This window comes from Corvus moneduloides, chromosome 3 (assembly GCF_009650955.1).
Source record: "Corvus moneduloides isolate bCorMon1 chromosome 3, bCorMon1.pri, whole genome shotgun sequence".
In the NCBI taxonomy this organism is placed as follows: domain Eukaryota; kingdom Metazoa; phylum Chordata; class Aves; order Passeriformes; family Corvidae; genus Corvus; species Corvus moneduloides.
In genome coordinates, this window is record NC_045478.1 from 30,680,425 (window position 1) to 30,695,191 (window position 14,767).

The following is a 14,767-nucleotide window of genomic DNA, read 5'->3' on the forward strand; positions in this document are numbered from 1 at the left end:
TGCATAGTTTTGACCAATGTAGCAACACACTAGCAAGTAATTTATTTAAAGATACAAATAATGTTGCAATATGTGTTCACCTATACTTTTTAGTTATATATTAAAAACAAAACCAACAAAAAAAGCAAAGCTCGAAAACCTGCAGTTGCTTGGACAAAGTCAAAATTGTATTAATAAGGACACAATACGCAAATGTTTTTTTACACAATAATATTTGAATGCCTTATATTAATGAAATTACACCTTCTAATATTTTTTCTTTGAGGAAATAACACCTCATTCTCAATGTTGTACACATGAGAGATCAATGTTCTGAAAGAAATTTAAGAACATATAAGTCCAACCGTGGAAAAAACATGTTGACTATACTTCACTGCATAGATATGCGGAGAATGGATGCTCAAGAATATTACTGAGTGAGAAGATGAATGATACTTCTGTGATCCATCACCATTTTATATGGGCACCTCACAAAAAAATCGTTTTCATGTACACTCAGATTTGAGATATTCCAGCCACATTCTTGCAACACTGTATTTAGAGAAGACCATCTTGGTGTAAGGACTGCAATGGGGCTGTATTGGTCCAAAGTCCGGAGCTACTACTGCTGGACTGATTTCAGCATTTGTCAATTGTCCCCACTATCAAATGGCAATCACACATTTAATTTTGACTAGTGGCTATCCACCCATTAACAGAAACAAAGAAAAAAACCCATTCTATCCATGAACAACTAACATTGTTACTTTTTTTACACCGAAGTCTTGTGATCTCTTTCTGTCTACCTGTAGTTAGACCTCTTTAAGATATACCACTACAATGCTTTTTGGTACTTTAATTAATACTGCCTATCCAGTCTGGTGACCCATTTATGTGTTTTGCTTTCCACTTGATGGACAAATATCACCTAAGGAAGATAGCATAAATTGCTCTAATGTTGTTGTGTATCAGCACTATTCCATTAACTAAAATTATTTAAAGGGGTGTCAATGTCCTGATGCTTAGGCAGCTACCATTTTTGCTTTATGAAATTTTCTGCTATGAATAGGTGAAAGACTCATTAAATTAAAAATCTGCCAAATGACATCAAACACATTCCAGACACTGGCAAATATAAAGAGTTTTATGGAGCAATTAATTACAGATCCTTCAGCCTCTATAACAGTAGGTCCTGATTCTCTTTTCACTTGTGCTGATAGTATTTAAGAAACAGTTTAATTTTAAGGGAATTTAATTAAGCAGTAATAAAATGAGAGGAGACTCCGGCAGAAGTTTTTCAGTTCCTTCTCCAGCACGTATACTTTCCCCTTGACTTTAAGACACACAATATAGCTTAGAGTGTATCGATCCCTGAGACCTGAGGCTATCTGGAAAACAAAAGTTTCATTTCCTGACTGATTTTGTATCTTGCCTTCATTCCACATCAGAACAAAGTGGACTCCTTTTGTAATTTTCTAAAAAGAAGGCACAGAGAGTGTAAAATGGATATGTATACAGCAGCTCAGCCAAAACAGCATTCTGAGATAATAAGGAGCCTTTCACTGAAAATATATCTTCTGAAGCAAACAGTATGGGTTAGTGTCATCAGCTGGCTGAACAGTCTTTGTTTCTCCATGAACGGTTTCATACTGTGCCTGTAGCTGGTTTTGATCCTTTGTCATTTGCCAGCACGTTTGTCAAAAAAGTCTCAGTGAGGTTTTAAACTCTTCAAACTTCCTTCATAATTAAAAGAATTTAATCCCATTGAAAAGACTTTAAGTATAATGATAGCTCATTCCTTAGTTATCTGGTCTGTATAGAATGATGAGAAGCTAATGGTTTATTTAGAATTATTATATTTGCATATTATGTGTTAGATTTATATTCACAGGTTTTTAATTTTTTTTTTTTTTTTATTGCTATTCTACGTATAAATCCTCTGATTTTTTTTTTGTATTCCACTCTGGTTTCTTCAGCAAATATATTCCTTGGCTGTTTTGGAACACTTTGCTACAGCAAAATAATATTCTGTTGCTTCAGTTCATGAATCAGTGATATTAAAAGACCTGAAAACTAGCTTCACGGTGAAAAAGTATGATATTCATAAATGACTTCTTTATTAAAGCTTTGTAGGTACGCACATCTAGAAGAGTTCTCTCTTTTGCTGGAAGTCAGTGTAAAGCCAGCAAGCAGTGTTTACATGTGCTGCTCTGGCTCTCACGCAGTAGCCTTGGGCAGGTTTGTTGTATGCAGCCAAACGATGCCCCAGGCCAGAAAAATAAATTTCAGATAACATAGAGCCACTGTGTATTAGCTTGGTCATTTCAAAATTGTAGCAATTAAGTGAAAAAGTACTTCAAAAACATACCAAGTTCACTTCAGAATACTAATATTTAAAGTTGAGCAGTTAAGTTCAATGAAGTTTAACACGTTAAAAGATTTTTTAAGGCTTTTTTATGTCTGCACAAGAGAAGGTCTCCATACAGGGAGGAAAGTACAATATATAACAGTTAACAGTTACTCAGCAGTCACTTATCAAATAAACTAGTCACATGTAAAAGTATAAGTTTCTAAATGGCATGTAAGATATATAGAATATAAGGTCCATTGAATCCCTCCCCTTCATTTGTGAAGTGGTTGACTTTTTGTGTGGGAAATGCAAAATTTTTTAAAGATTTATAAACAATTAAGTGACAAAGAATTAATTATCTATTTTTCTGATTTGAAGCAAAACATCTCCTCTTAATGTACAGAGATTTTTTTTTTTGAGTCTTATTTACCATCTGTTGCAGCAAGACCAGAAAAGGCAGAACACAGAGAAAACTGAAAGGGAAGTATTGTTTCAATGTTTTTCTTACACTTTTTAATTCACACTTAAGTGAAAGTGCCACTGGGCTCCAATGTGATATTACTACTATTTGTTTTAGTAGAGAGAAAAACCATTAAGCTTCCATTTTAAAGCCTAAACTGGAAGATTGATATGTCTGAAGCCTCATGTTAAGAGAAAACAATGGCCTAATGGTAGATCCACTCCCCCCAAATCAAATAATCTGAGTAGTACATGCTGTAGCTCAGAGACTCAGCCTGCAGGCCCTTAAGTGCTGTAATACACATACAGCTTTTAAAACTTGAACTTGAGTTCATAAAAAGGGAGGGGCATAAAAGGGGAGGGGCATGGAGCATGCAGTTTAAACCAGCGCACAATGAGATGTTTGATGCTATGCTGTAGTCCTGTTTGGGCTAAATTCAGTGATTCAGTAAGAGTAAAGCATCTAGAAAATACCAGCCAAACCTGCAATTCTCTTATGAAGTGCTAAGTGGAGAGAGAGGAAGAAAGAAGAGAAATACCTGAGTGATGATACGAATCTAATTAAAATTTTCCCAGAAAAACAAAATGCTTACTTTTTAATGTGAGGCTACATATGCATCTTTATTCATATTTTGACAATAACTTACAAGCCACAAAATTATCCAATGCTAACTCTTGCCCAACAGTCAACTTTAAACCAAACGCTTTGATCAGATAATACTTCAAAAATCTTATAAACTCATTTGCTGATGTTTATAGGTTTATCAACTAGTTTAGACACAAAATCTTACAGTCTGAGTGATGTTGTTTTAAGGGATGAACATAATGTTTGAAGAGTAAGAATGAATGTTGGCAGCCTTATTTGAAGTGAAGAATTTTTGTGTTATATCAAACCCACATCTTAATTGGTCACTTGAAATACACCCTTTCAAATAAAGTGTTAAGATGCCTCTCCACCCTACAATCCAGAACAGCTTCCAGTAAAATTTGGAAACATAAACATAACTACTGAAGCAATTCTATTGAATCAAAAAAATTATCTGGAATAGCACAAAAATCTAAAGGGCAATCAAATCAAAGCAAAGTACATCCTGATATACTCATGGTAATTTTGATTTGTTTTGGGAGTAAATGCATATTTTAGGATATTTTTAAACTTCATTAGTGAGCAAGCAAGCTCTCTCTGTTCCATTGACTCAGAAACAAAACCAAGCAAACAAGCACAACAAACAAGCAAATACAAATATAAAAATAAGAATCCTGGTGTTGAAAATTTAGATTTACAAAAATAATTACTGTTTCCCATTTTTCAATGGTAGACACAACAATTTATTTATGTTCTGTGGATCTCCATGGTTACTCTTTGGCACTTCAAGTGGACATGGCAGAGGTAGTTGATCTCCTTTCCAACCATCTGCATCCACAACCATATGCACTTCTGGAAGAGGATAGAGATGCTTCTCCATTGTGTGACATGATCATGGTGATGTTTACATCCCTTAACCTCCTCTTTTAAACTTTTTATGTATCTGCTTATCAGTATGGCACACTGTGAAACTGGCATTAAGCCATCAGACAAAGAATGACACCATATGAACTGGAAGTTTTCTGCCAGCTAGCTTGTACACGCATTTAATATTAATTGCTGTCAGTGATCCTACAGCCAACGCTTTTGGCATTGTCATAAATATTGAGCATCTCACTTCTGAGAATAATCATCTGTGTTGCTCCATGTGTTTGTTCTCATAGTTCACAAATTATTAAATGAAGCAGAATCAAGATTGCCAGTAGATGACCTAATATCTGAAAATTTCTCTCCTGTCTAAATGAATATATGGAAATTATTAAGCTATGCTTGTCTATACCAAATTTTATAGCTCTTTTTATATGTGCTATTATTAATATCTCTCTGGAATAAGTTGGGAGAGATACCGCTTGTTTATTTAAGTTCAGATGAATAGAAGTTTTCTGAAACACTGAGGGATTAATATGGCTCTTCAAGCTATGATACAATACATACTTTTCTTTTATTGTTTGGAATTTCAGTGGAAGTCACTGACATAAGAACCTGAAACATCTAAGCTAGTTCAAGACCTTTTAAACCTATAATTTTATAACGGCAGAATTCCCTAAACAAATATATATGATGTGTGGTCATTCAGAACACAAACAAAATAACAAATAGCAAAAATAAAAATTATTTCATGCAGCTTGTGTAAGTTATTTTGTGTAAGTTCTGCATAAGCAGAAAAACACCTCTGGCATTATGAATTCGGTATGCATAAAGGCCAAGGATTCTTAATTTAATTGTAAAATCATATCTGTGCAAGCAACTTTTTTTTCTGATATAAACCTGGAAACCTCACCACAGAAAATACCTATACACACATGAAACTTTATTCCAGTATTCATACTGATGAATTTGGTATGATTGATCATATTTATATATCATCATTTGTGAGTGAAAATTTGTTATAATCTAGCTTCAGTGTTTTTTTCTTAATTATATCAGTATCTGAACCTAGAGACAATGGTGAAAAGTAAAGTAAATTCTAGTAAGCAATTTTGTTACTGGCACAAGTTCTATATTTCAGTAAAAAAATATCCTCAGGTACAAATCAAAGAAAAAAAACAGAACTAGATGAAAAAACAGACACGTGTTTCCAAGGTTAATACTTAGGTATTTTTAATAAATACCCTACCTATTATTCCAGAGCCTTTAGGTTGTCTTAGGCAGTGTCTGACCTCCAGACTGGTAACATGAATGATTCTGCCCTAATAAAGTTTTAAACACTGAAATCTGCCACTGCAAATATAACCAGGGAGATTTTTTAATAACATCCAGCATACTGAGAGGCTACTTGAAAGAAATAAGAATGGTGAAGTTAGAAATGACAGTTTCCATATCTCTACTAGCAAACACAGAGGACAGCTATAAAATTGGTTTTTACATCCTGATTGTGTCAGTGTTTACTCTTATTACTGTTATACACTTGCTAATAGGGGAAATGAGATAATCATTGTACCTTATTGAGAATGCATTTTTCATGAATGGAAAGTGGACTTTTCTTTTGTATAAAATCCTATTTCTTGATTAATAATTTTACCAGCTCGTAATAGTTGATCTTTGTTTTCATTTTATTTTAATGAAGACCTCAACAATGTAGATCCTAATTTGCATTGCTCTATATATAATTAATGTTTCAAAGCTGTGAAGTGCATTGACTTGTAATAGGATGTTACTTATTAAATAACATTTTTGGAATATTGTTATTACAAATATGCTTTGGAAAATATGCTTTACAATGTCACTATGTCCAATATAAACCCATAAAATAGTTATATGAAAGGCAGAATTACTACTGTCCTTTTCCCATCATCTTTGTCCCTTAGTAATGCAGAAGCTTCCTCGTTCTTTTAACAAATTAACATGCCAGCTCTATTACCATATGCAAATATGGGAGAAAAAAAAAAGAAAAGAAAAATTGTCAAGGTGTATGAATGTGTAGGAGGAGGCAATGATAACACCATTGAAACTGGCTTCATACTGAAATCAAGGTGACATGGAGAAAAGACCAGAAAGCTTAACCTCTTAACCTCTGGTGCTTGGAGATTAATGTGAAACAAGCTCTACATCTCTGTAGATCTGGGGACATCTGCTCTCTACATACCCTATTTGTCTCCCTCTCTCTTAAAGGGCGTTGGCTCTGGCTACAGTGCTGTGGTTTCCGGACCATATTATATTCAACCGCAGGCAAGAGTTCAAAATCACTTCATTTGACAGTATTGGATTGCCATGGCACAGGAACCCCAGGCACAACAAAAATGTTTGAGAGTTTCTGTCAGCTGAGATATTCCTAAGAGAAAACAAAACAAAACAAAACCCTCACTTTAGCCTGTTGAAAAAATCATCAATAAAGAGTGACTGCTGCAAGAAGAGAAAAATAAAAGTGAGAAGCAAAAATAATTAAAATGTGGAAATATCCCAGAACAAATAAACAACCAGATATTGCATTTTACTATTCATGAAAAAAGAAAAGCATATGTAGTATTGAGAGCAAACTGCATCAGTTCATCAGTGTTATTCAGTGTGAATAGGTTGAGAAATTATTTTTGCCTATTGTTGATTTAAAGTGCTGAACCGACATTTCAAGTATTTAGCATGTTCTGGATTTAAGCCCAAATAGAGCCACAGACGTTAGCATGTCAGTTCAGCATGTCTCTGGGTGTTTTATTGGATCAGAACTTCAAGTTCTGTGGCTCATTAGAGAAATTTCAGCAGTTTCATATTCAACAGTGAATTCCAGTGACAGACCTTTGTGCTGTAAGACCTATCAAAATTTTTCTTTTTGAATTATTATGAAGATCAGTTTGTTTTGTTTGTCTAAGTGTTCAGTTACTCACTGCACAGTTATGCTTCCCAGGCAGAGCAAACAGGGGACATGTAGCTTCTTGACCTTTTTACAAAGATCCCTTTCAGAATGCAGAGTTTTAAATTGATAGCAATTTTGTTCTTAGAGGGCCTCTGCGCCAAATGATATTTTTGTATACTAGAATCCTGCAGACCCTCATCTCTGAAGAATATTCACAGAAGCAAACACTGACCTCTTAAGGCGAATCTCCCTGGATTTCTTCAGTTAGCAAGAGAAAAATATATATTTTCTAGAGGAAAGTTCACAGTGGTTGATTTAGACACCTCCTCTGAATCACTCTTCCACAGACCTGTCCTTGTGCATGGATTACTGAGGAAGTCACGGGAAATTAGTCTCATGAGGCCAGTTAGTCTTTATGATTACTGCCTGTAGCCTTATATTTTATCTATATATCATGAATCACAGCTGAGCTGGTGTTGCCAGGTGATAAGACTTGGACCATTAGTTCAGGAGACAGTAAAATACTTCTACTTCATATCACTTTCTTTGTAACATTTTATGAATGACTGTTAAATAAAAAAAGTACACATTTCTTTATTTAAATAAATATATATGTGTTACAGTTTACTCAGAAATTATAGTAATATACATTCAATGTTCATATATTTGCAGTTCTGCACAACCGCTCAAAGTGTGCTAGTAGTATACTGAAAACATACAGTTTTGAACCAGAGCCACAGTCATGAAGGCAGTAGTTGTTACTATTACTTAAAAAGTATGAAGATTTGAATCAGTCAAAAGCTTATCATCTTTAGAATATGAGAAGAAAAAGTTCGCAATAATGACAAGTAAAAGTGTGGGTCCACAATAAGCAATATTATAATAGGATCATAGCAGTTATTCTGTTGTTTGAAACCTAGACAGATTATCAAAATTATACATGCATGAAAAATGTGGTACTTACCCTAAGCTTCATCCTTACACAGTTGTAAAAATGTAAGTCATTTCAAAGAGGCAATTCACAGCTTTTGAACAAAACATTCTTTCTGAAATGCTCTTCCCCACAAAAGCGATTACTGATGAAGCTCGTGGATGGTGATTACACATGTAATATATGAGCAGCATTTTCTGTTTTCAGAGAAGTGTTTCATACAAATCCAATGAAAAAGACCTACATACACATACTTTTGAAAGTAATTTATTAGACTACATTTTCCAAAACAAAAGCATTATAATGCATACAAACTATAATTTATGTACAGAATAATCCACCTTCTATTAGTTAGAAAAATTAGCAATGGAAAATTCCATTCTCATGTGTATGAACCTGATTCAACAACACATTTCTAACATCAAGGTGCAGAGCCATCAGAATTTTTACCAACTGTTTTGTGTTACCCTGTAATGACACCTCTTCACTTTGAAATGAAAGAAAACAGAACCAATCACAAGAAAACAAACCATAACAAACACAGCATTTTCTTCCTCAGTCTGTGGACACCTACATTGCAGTTAGCTGTATGAATTCATTACCCAAAGACATATTAAGCTTTATTTAGTTTAAGCACCATTATTCGCTTGGTTACAGAATCTTATACTTCAGCATGGATCAGAAAACTGATAGGAATCTTTCATTCTTGCACTGAACTTCATATTACCATGTATATCCTAGGACTTTCCAAATAAGGTAGTTTCACATCAAGTTAAGAAATATCCTGTCCTTAAAAGTGCATGTCACAAGAACCTCACAGGTCTGGATGAGGTTGATGAATATAAGAAATGTACCAGAATATCTACTTTTTATAGGAGTTTTCATCTAAGTATATAAACATTACATATATAAAAAAATTGCTCTGCTATTTGCCACTAACCTGATGAAAATAAACTAATAATCTTACTAAAATCCTGCCAACCTACAGAACTACTGGAAGGAAAACCAAAGCAAACAAAACCTAACAAGTCAACAAACCCCTCTTTGGTTATAACAAACTAGGAAAAGACAGATTTTTGTGCCATGACACTGATAGAATATTTTACCTTTAGACATTGTGTTGCAGCAACAAGACATAAATGTGAAAAGTACTTCTCCTGTTTGGATAACTTCAGGTTTGATTCAGATAACTGCTGACACAGGTCTGGCAATGTTGTCAGCCAGAGTCATGGTGCCCAGTCAGCTGGTCACTTTTTTACCCATCTAAACTCAAGAAATAAGAGCTAGTATACGCCACCATGTATTGTGATGGAAATAATACCTGGTTGTACTAGTTTGAAAAACAAACCAGTGGGAGGCACCATTCAGAATAACAATTTAATGGGGAAGTTAAAGAAAAGGAAAGGGAAAAAAAAAAAGTAAAAGAAAACACTGGTTCAAACTGACAGAGTCAAGATACAACCTGAGTCCCTGTTAGGCAGGGTGGTGGTAGCAGTCTGATAGAATGGTGGCTGCAGTCCTCTGAAGCGGTGATCCTGTAGAAAAAAAAGGGTCTTCTCTTCCTCAGAAGGTCCAGTGGTGGCTGTGTAGCTCCTGTCCTCTGGAAATCCAGTGGAAAGAGTTGTCTCTGGTGTTCAGAGTCTCAGATTATATCCACGATGGGATGCCTGGTTCCTCCCTCTGGGTGGAGCATCTCACAATGGGGTACTGAGTCATGAGGCCAAGTGTTGATTAGGCTCATTAACAGAAGATAGTCCAGAGGGAGTTATCTCTGAGTCATGTGGCAGGACAATGATGGGCCATTAACAGAAAGATAGTCTGGGGGGAGGAGGCAAGGAAACACTGCCCCACCTGATCTCAACAGCTGATGGGGATGGTAATAGAATACACTGCAACCCAGGACACTGGTGAACAGTAGTTAAAAGACACAGCAGAAATATGCACATCATTGACCACTAGAAATAAGTTGGGTTTTTTCCCACAAAGCAAACTGTGTCCTTTAATGAGAATGGCCACATTCACCTTGATCTGACTGTACACCATATATAACACTGCTGCAATATTAATTTGATACCAGCAAGTATCAGCTCATTGAAGGGCTATGTCTTAAAATGACCAGAGAAAATCGTTATCTACAGGAGAGATCAAAGGTTATAGATCATCCTTTGTATATGAGATGTTCATGAAACAAAAGACTGTTTGCTATTTCTTATTTTTATGCAAAGCAACTACAAAAAGAAAATCATGTTCTGTACAAATTGAACTAATATGAGCAAACTGGCTAGAAGCACGCTTGCAAAGAATACAGCTAAAGTGTTTCCTTTATCCGATTGATTAATGTCCAAAACCTGTGCCAAGCAGGTTGTAAAGCTGTCCTTTGCTCAAGTCCAGTTGATATGCTGATGTACAGGATAAGAAAATAGGTGCCATCTTATTCCCTAAAGAATAGCTTTATCCATGCTCATTTGGATTGGAGCTTATTGCCTCATAGAAAGCAAAAGTCGATAATATTACATATTACTATTCCACATGAGAATTCACAAGTGGGAGTAGTAAACCCACTTTTTCTTCAACATGATCTAATAGCTTGACCTTTATTTAAGATGCAATTTACATGAATGACCTTAATTTCTCTTTATCCCCACAGTTTGTGTACCTATTTTAAATTCTAACTAACTAATTTTCTGTTTCAACTTACTTTGCATAGCTTGAAACTTGATATGAAAATTGATTTACTTAATCATAAGCAAAAGGTAAACAAGGAATTAAAATAGTAAGAATTTTAAATCGAGGACTATAGAGATTGAGGTTAAATTTAATGATCAGCTCTGTAAGATATAATTCATTAAGTTGCACAAGTTTGTTTTAAGTTTCAGAAGTTTGTAAGTGATTTAAAACTAAATGAAGTAGAATAAACAATGCTCTCTACAATTGCATTTTATTTATTTTATTTATATCTTCAATTGTTAGTGGTAATTCTAACCACTAATATTCTTTGCAATTAATGTAAGTATAATATCATTCTCACTTTTAAATTACCAGCTGTATTGTCTGGTTAAATGATTAACAATTTAATATTAAATTACCAGTACCTCAGAAATATAGAAATTCCACTGATGCATACAAAGAAAAGCACTGACTGTAAGAGAAAATTTAATTAAAATAAGAGGATGATTTTGCTTTCAAGTCCTCTTTTGGAAATAAAGACTGAATATTCCTAGGATCTGCCAAGTACTTGTAGATCTAGGTTATTTGCATTTGAATCTTTATTAATACCAATGAGAGAAACTTGCTGATTCATCTCATCTTCTGTTTGCATTTGGATTTCTGCAGAACTGAATCCTGACCCTGTAAAAATTTCTAAGTTTAACAGAAGTGGGCACACTGACGTCAGCAGGACCATTATTTTAGAAAGCCAAGCATCTGCATAAACATCTGTAGATTCAAAGCTGCAAAAGGTCAAAATCAATCCCTCTCTTATTTGTCAGCATGTTGCCTAGAAGGCCATTAAATACCAAGACAAAACAACATACAAAATCTGATGCTGATAAAACAAAAAGGGGTGATTGAGGAATGTTTTAAAATCCCTTATTAAAATAAATCTATAGTCAGAGCAACAGAAAATCTGAGAATAAAGAGTCTAGGCAGTAATATGCTTTACGAGTCAAAAAGTAACAGTTTGCTTAGGCATCATCATGAATTTTACAGGAGTGTTGAAGCTTCTTTTCCTGATCTTATGAAGTTCTTCCTTGCTGGATGATATGAATTCATCTGTTAGCTGCTAAAAAATGCATCAAATAAAAATACTTCTGAAGAGCACACCTTTTTTTCCATTGAGCTAGATTTCACAAGAGTGAGACATTCCTAAAAAATATAGTGTGCTCTGATTTATGCAGCTTCAATATCATGATATTTTAACAGTGTGTATGGAAATAGCTCTGAGTAATAAAGTTTGAAATTTTCTGTAAATGGTCTTCATAGCACATTATTTGACAAATATTTTGCTTCTCATTTTGAAAACAAAAAGCCCTAAACTTGTAATTTTACTTGTAAGAGGACAATGTTCACTTCAGTCCTATAACCTGTTTACCTCAACTTGCATCAATACTATAAAAAAGCATTACCAAATATTATATTTTATTTATTTAGTATATTTATGACACTCTATGCTGCATTTTAAATGCAGTCAGACCTCAAGGGTGAAATGTTAAACCAAACACAGACGTTATTTTCCTTTAATGGTAATTAAATACATAACATTGCAGGATATCAGGGTCATTAATTTCATATAACCAGTTCTGGAGTAGCTTTCCCTATACAATTATTTGTTGATTTTGTTTTCTTAAATATTTTCAACTATGCTGTCAGCTATAGGCAGCTTCACTGTGTTGTTGCACTACTCTATGTAAGGAACTGACCCATGTATGTATAGTCCTGAGACCTCTGACACCATCCTGCCCCTGTGTACTTGCATGCCTCTGCTCTTTTACATGCTGGGTCCTCCACTACAGTCTTGAGATGGTTCACTTTTGCATACATTCCTATTCTGGAGTCTGATTCTAGTTTCATTCTATGCTCTGGGGATTTCTAAGCTTACTTGTATATGCAACTGTAGCCCTTTCTCAACTACTTATTATTGATATGTAATTACAGCAATATTAATGGCAATCATCAAAGCTGTTCACTTAAATTCATTTGATTCTCTCAACAGCCTTTACTAAAACACTGAATTCACAGTACTAGTGATTGAAATTATAATAATCCTAGAGGCGTGAGCATTATACAATTAATACTGAAGCAGCTGACATTTTTAATGTTATACAACTAATGTCCAAAGCTGCTGTTTCTCCATTCTCAAATACTTATGCTCATTTAGAGCTGAAGAAACAGGAAGTACATGACAAGTTAATGGCAGTTAAAGCTCCACCTTTTAATGCTATAAAAAGAAGAATCTCTGGGGGGAAAAACAAAAAAAAGAAAGGAAAACAAAACAATAGACTGATTTTATTTTTGCAACAGGATTACTCCAAAACATCAAGAATAGGTATTGTGTAATCTGACCAGTTTAAGATATATTTTAAGAAATATGTGCAGTTTAATCACTAACTAAACTCAAAACTTCTTTTTTTAATGTCTATATTTTTTTGTGACATAAATGACCGTAAACATCACGAGCCATTAACTCTTCTTAAAAATGTGTTCCAGTCCTTCTAAGGTTAGGAAGACCTATAGGTATTTGCAGCAAAATTCTTGCTTTCTACAAGATGAAGCAACCTGAAGGTCAGTTATTTTCTGAATCTTATTTCATAGGACCACTATATACTGTATATTACAAAATACAACCTGCTTATCATAGGGCTAGTACTACTCCCACTGAAGTAGCTAGGCATTTACCCATCAACTCCAGTGGGAGTTCAATGAGACTCTTAAAATAAATTCTATTCTATTTTCTTAATATTTCTGTCCTCCTCTAAGGTCAGGTCATCTGCCCTGTGTAATGAGAAACTGAAATACTTACAAAAGTGTAGGAGAGACACTATTGATATTGCATAATTTAAATTCCACAGTCCTCTAATTTTACATTAAAACTTAAGACAAATCAAGTACTTCTTGAATAGAAACAATTTTAACTGTTTGTTTGAAGATACTGACTAACCAAAGATTTTATCATGTCTTCTTGCTGTTTTTCTGTTCTGTAAACAATAATCCTTCTTATGAGTTTCAAATTAATTTAAAATTAAGGTACTTGCAATATTTTCTGTTCACATTAATCATTTTTAATTACAATACTGATGTAGAGAATACACTGGCTATCATTTATACTGATTCTGATCTCAGAAAAAGCATGGAAAGACGTGGACTTTCCATAATTCCTGTTGACCAGTTTTTATATGGCACGCCCCATTCTTTCTAGTTCTGCAGGAGTAGCCAGTCACATTTGAGCATTGATTCTGGGTTCCATCTATAGTAAGAGGGACACTTTATGACGCAACACATTGAATGCCTGGATTTCAAGGTGTTGAATTGTACCTCAGCAATTCTGCTTGTGCTTCACTGGTTATAAATGGCACTTAGGTTATCAGCTCAGGTATCAGTGTCTGCATCAATTGTAACTTAAATTTTTGAAGCTAAGAACCTAGGTTCTTAGCATGCATTTTGGGTACTTGTCAACTTTGTTCCTGACAAGAGCTGACAAGAATCAACAACGTCATTCACAGACCTTGGTTGTGATTATGCCCAGGTACTGGGAAAACTGTGAAAAATTGAAAAAAACGAATGAATTTCTATACTTGAAAGAGTTTTCCATTTAAATTTAAACAATGTGCTTAGGAACTGAATTGAAATATCCAAATATTGGAACGTCACTGAAAATGAAAATACACAAGTTACATTTTTCATATATTGTCAAAACCACAGTAGCTTAAAAAATATTGTTGAAAGTGATGACAGTAAATTTTTTTACCAAAGGAGAAGGAAAAAAAATCTGTCTTGAGAATATGAACGTTTTAAATAAATTGTCCTATTGGAAGCGTGAGCTGCTTTTAGTCGGAGAAGTAACGTTTAATATTGGTGTTTGTGTGATTGTTTAGTTAAAGAAATAACAACAAAATTTACACTCCCAATATTTGAATTATTGGTGCCCTATCCACTGAATCAATCATAGTATAACTCATG